The sequence below is a fragment of the Mus caroli genome, unplaced genomic scaffold (assembly GCF_978045245.1).
Source record: "Mus caroli unplaced genomic scaffold, Mus_caroli_1 scaffold_17, whole genome shotgun sequence".
In the NCBI taxonomy this organism is placed as follows: domain Eukaryota; kingdom Metazoa; phylum Chordata; class Mammalia; order Rodentia; family Muridae; genus Mus; species Mus caroli.
Genome location: NW_028227272.1, coordinates 12437895 through 12443457, shown reverse-complemented (window position 1 = coordinate 12443457; position 5563 = coordinate 12437895).

Here is a 5563-nt window from a genome sequence, read left to right as displayed (position 1 = left end):
GAAGACTGATTTCCAGGCAACTAGGGTGAGGCTCTTAAGCCCACACCCACAGTGACACATCTATTCCAAACAGGTCACACCTACTCCAACAAGGCCACAACTCCAAATGGTGCCATGGTCACGTGGAGAGAGGGGGGAAGGGAATGCAGAGAAAGGGAGAGCAAGAGGGAGAGGGAGAGAGAGAGAGAGAGAGGCAAGAGTAAGAGAGTAAGAGAGAGAGGAGGGAGCAAGCAGCCCCTTTTATTGTGGGCCTGGCCTACCTCTGGCTGTTGCCAGGTAACTGTGGGGGTGGAGTCCAGATAGAATACCAGGGACTTGTGGCATCATCCTATGTGACTGATGGCCACAGAATTGTGGAGAGCTGGGGCCTCATGTCAGGATCCTGGTGTCTGGAGGCATGGCAAATGGCCTTCCATCCCTTGCAGGAACACCTGCTTGTTCTCTGGGGGGTTAAATCTAGCTCAACCAGAAAAAAAGCTGCCTTTCACAGCCCCACAAGGGGGTACCTCTCATGCATTTATCACCAAACAGGCCTATATGTGGGAGGACCCTGATAGAGCTACTGGCCTCACATGCCCCTTGGTAGCTCAAGTAGCCACCAATCTTTTAGGGAGAGCTCTCTTACAAGCCCTAGAGGTAGTGCTTACCACCCAACCAGAAAGAGACCACATCAAGATAGAAGATCCCCAAACAGACCCTAAAAACCCTCCTCCAAATCAGCCCCAATTCTAGGGATCACTGTTAGATTTGATGCTCCCTGCCTTGATTGCCTCTCCAAGGAAGCCATCTGGGTCCCATAGTGACCTGTATCAAGGGAGAAGCTTAAAGCCCTCACACAGCTGGTAGAACAGCTTCTAGTATAACACATCTACCCCTCCCACTGTCCACAGAACACCCCTGTATTCGCTATAAAAAAGAGCTCAGGGGTATGGAGACTATTACAAGATTTGAGGGCAATTAACAAAACCATGCAAGTCTGGCTTTGACTCTTCCCACAACCACCCTTCAACCCCTCTTTAACCTCCTAAAAGGAGATAAAAGGCCCTCTTACCCAAGAACACTGTCCCCTGGAGTAATCCAAGCTCTAAATTCTGTCAATGCAGCCCTGAAAGATAAAACTCTTGTTAGGTATGACCCAACAATACCCACACAGCTCCTTTTTTAAAAAGTCCCTCCCCTACACTTATGGGAGCCCTTTACCAACTCCAGGGGGTGCCAAAATGTCTCCATACCCCAGTGGATGGTACACCCTGAACTCTAAATGAGGTGCAAGACATCACCATCACCAAGTCAGTATGTGTTAACCCTCCTGCTCTCCTCTTATGCAAAAGCACTACAGGTGCCTGTATTAATCCACCTTCCCAAGGCTCCAGCATCCCCACGATACTTGTTCCCCAGGTTTATCAATATGAACCTAAAGAATTCGCCTTGTGGATGGGAGGAAGCCAAAAGAAGAGAGAGAGATCTTCATCCCTCTGCTTGTTGAACTGGGACTTGCTGTCTCACTGGGTATGACAGGAACTACTGGAGTAGATCTTATTCAAACATAACATCTAGCCAGTGACTTCCAGGACAAGCTTGAACAGGCAATGGCATTCACTGCAGACAGTCTTGAGTCTCTGCAACACCAGATAACCAACCTCTTTAGCAGGAGTTGTCCTCCCAAACCGAAGAGCCTTGGACTTACTGACTGCTGAACAGGGAGGGACTTGCATTTTGCTGGGGGAGAAATGTTGCTTTTATGTCAATGAATCTGGGCTGGTAAAACAAGATATATAAATGCTCAAAGAGCTCTGGGGGAACCTCTGGGCACGCTATACTCCCAACACCCCTACCCCTTGGTACTCTAACCTTTTGGTAGCCTGGGTTCTTCCCCTCCTTGGCCCCATATTAGCCATTGGAGCCTTGCTTCTCTTGGCACCTGTCTCATTCAGTTTCTAAAGCAGCAGATGAGTAGCACTGCAATAATCACTACCAGTCAGGTCATGGTTCAGTATCAAACTGTTCCCGACATAGGAGACAGTGATTCTGATGGCAAGATATATAGGTGCTCAAAGAGCTCTGGGGAACCTCTAGGCACCTGTGTACCCAATGCCCCTACCCCTTGGTATTCTAACCCCTTGGAGGCTTGGCTGCTTCTCTCCCTTGGTCTCATATTAGCCATTGGAGACTTGCTTCCTTTGGCACCTTGCTCATTCAGTTTCTAAAGCAGCAGATGAGTAGCATTGCAAAGATCACTACTAATCAGGTCTTGGTTCAATATCAAAATGTTCCCAACATAGGAGACAGTTTTTCTCATGAAACCTCTTCTTTATAAAAAGAAAAGGGGGAGTTTAGGGTGGTGGGCTATGAGAGAAAGCCTGGTAAGTTCAAGCTAAGGCTCCCGGCACTATATATGAGATATATAGTCATATATAGTCACAGCCCTCTATAGAGAATTGTCACCATCAGTCACATAAGGGAAATGCTCCCAAGCCCCTCCTCATGTAGATGAGACATATCAGGCCAAACCAATAGGAAGCACCTGCTGTCAGACCCCACCCCAGAACTTTATATAAGATCCTCTCCAGAAAGAATAAAGGTATGTGAGAATTATTTCATCATCTGAGCATCTGTCACAAGAGCTGTAACACTGCCTGGGAAGAGAATGCTCTCCAAAAGCTTTCACCACCAGAAGCAGCTCCCCTGCACTCTGCTCACTAGCCAACCCCCCACCCCCCACCCTGGTGGCTAAGCTCAGCTAGGCTCTGTGCAGCATCTCAGAGCAACAGAGGCTGCTAGAGTAGCAGTGGGCAGGCTAGAGCAGCAGTGGGCAGACAACAGTGGAAGGAAGGGAGGCACTTCCCCCTCCCTTCTCATGCCCTTTCCCCTTCTCTTGAATCCTCCCTCTAGGTTGGTTGGGCCAGAGGTCTCTGTGGATAGCCCCGGTACACAGACTGACTCATGAACATCTTATTAGATGCTGTCTTAGTCAGGGTTTCTATTCCTGCACAAACATCATGACCAAGAAGCAAGTTGGGGAGGAAAGGGTTTATTCAGCTTATACTTCCATACTGCTGTTCATCACCAAAGGAAGTCAGGACTGGAACTCAAGCAGGTCAGGAAGCAGGAGCTGATGCAGAGGCCATGGAGGGATGTTCTTTACTGGCTTGCCTCTCCTGGCTTGCTCAGCCTGCTCTCTTATCGAACCAAGACTACGAGCCCAGAGATGATCCCACCCACAAGGGGCCTTTCCCCCTTGATCACTAATTGAGAAAATGCCTTACAGCTGGATCTCATGGAGGCATTTCCTCAACTGAAGCTCCTTTCTCTGTGGTAACTCCAGCTGTGTCAAGTTGACACAAAACTAGCCAGTACAGATGCCTTTGACAAAATCTCTTCAAGATAAAAGTCCTGGAGAGAATTGGGGTATAAGGGACATATCTCAACATAATAAAGGGAGTTTATAGCAAAACCATAGCCAATATCAACTTAAATGAAACATTTAAGTAAATGAAACTCAAAGCATTTACAGTAAAATCAGAAACCGGACCAGGATGTCCACTTTCTCCATATCTGTTCAATATATTACTTGAAATCTTAGCTAGAGCATTAAGACAATTGACAGTGATCAAAGAGAGTACAGATAGGAGAGGAAGAAGCGAATATCTTAAAGATTTATTTATTGAGAATATTTTTCAAAGGAAGAACATGAAGCCACACACACACACACACACACACATATATGTATATGTATATATATATATATATATATATATATATAGTGGGCAAAGCAGTGATATTAGTACAATTTTGATTGGTTGCTATGTTAGTTTCTCTATATTAGGTGAGGCCTTGAAGAATTTTGGAAACCAGCTCAGTTCTTGCCTTGTTATCTCCTCCAGCTAGGTGCCCCAAGAGCTCACCCTCCCTAAGTTAGGGCTGTTGTTAAAGGCCCATTGCCAGAGGCTCATTCTGAGGAGCCTGGTATGCTTCCTGGGGAATTAAAATTATTTTAAAGATTTATTTATTTATTTTATTTATGAGTGTTCTATCTCATGTACAGCTACACACCAGAGGAGGGCATCAGATTACATTATAGATGGCCATGAGCCATGTGGTTTCTGGGAATTGATCTCAGGATATGTGTAAAAGCAGCCAGTGCTCTTAACCACTGAGCCATCTCTCCAGCCCAGGAATTGAAATGTTTATTCCCAAGGTTTTTGGACCTCTCAAAGAGTCAGCTAACCTGGACCCTTGGGGTCTGCTGGAGACTGAACCACCCACTAAATAGCATACACAGGCTGGACCTAGTTCCCCTGCCCCCTCCTGGAAAAAAAGGAGCAGATGTGCAGCTTGGTCTTCTTGCCAGTCCCCCAACAATTGGAGTGAGGGCTATCCCTGACTCTGTTGCCTGCCTGTGGATCTTGTTCCCCTACCTTGCTACCATGTTTGGCCTCAGTGGGAGTGAATGTGCCTCGTCTTGCAGTGACTTGACGTGTTAGGGTGGGTTAGTACCCAGGAGGGCCTCCCCCTTCTCAGATTAGAAGGGGAGAAGATATGGGGGAAAGGGGCTGCTTGAGGGGGGAATTGGGAAGAGAGGACTGTGATCAGGATGTAATGTGAATGAATGAATGAATGAATGAATGAATGGAAAAAAAGTTGAAGATAGTTCTACCCATGTAAGGGTCCATGATTTGCTGCAGAATGATACCAGGGACTCAAATAGTATGAAAAGGCAATGAGTGTTTGCCAAGTGTTTTATTCTGCAGAAGTCCAGCATGCTGGGGTCTCCCCATTAACAAGATAGAGAACCAAGTAAGCTCACAGGCCCGATTTAAAGCATATTACAGAATTCTGGGGTAGGTGTTCTTTATGTTAATCTGTAGGGTCCATCTCTTCAGATATTCCATTTCGGGGTATGGGGGCTGGAAACTTGCTGAAGAGGTAGCTGAAGAAGTCTGAGGAAACTGCTGCTGACCTTGCCTCAGGCCAGGTGATGGGGCAGCTTCTGATGCCTGGACTTGCCTGGAATTGCCCAGTTCTTGGAAACAGAGATTTAGGCCATGTCTTCTTAATTGCTAGTTTGCAGCCTGTCATGGAATCAGCTTAGCCTTCTCACCTGAAGATTCAGATATGTCTCTTTTGAGTATATATGCAATGACTTTACATGCTACTATTGAGATACTTGCTCATACATGTTCATGGTGCTTGTATTCATAATAACCAGAAATTGGAAACAGTCTAGATATTCATCAACTGATTAGTGGATACTGAACACGTGGTACAGATATACAATGGAATCAATAAGCTGTTATAATTATAAAAATTAGAAGGCAAATGGATAGATCTAGGACAAAATCTTAGAGAGAATTAACTCAGACACCCCCAAAGACAGATATGTATGTTTCTATGTCTTCTCTTACATGTGAATACTAGCTCTAAAACCTTTTAATATGTGTGCTATAATCCACATAACCATAAAGGTTAGGTACTGTCTTAGTCACTGCTCTACTGCCGTTAAGATACTGTGACCAAGGCAACTCTTCTGATAGAAAGCATTTAATTGGGGACTTGCTTACAG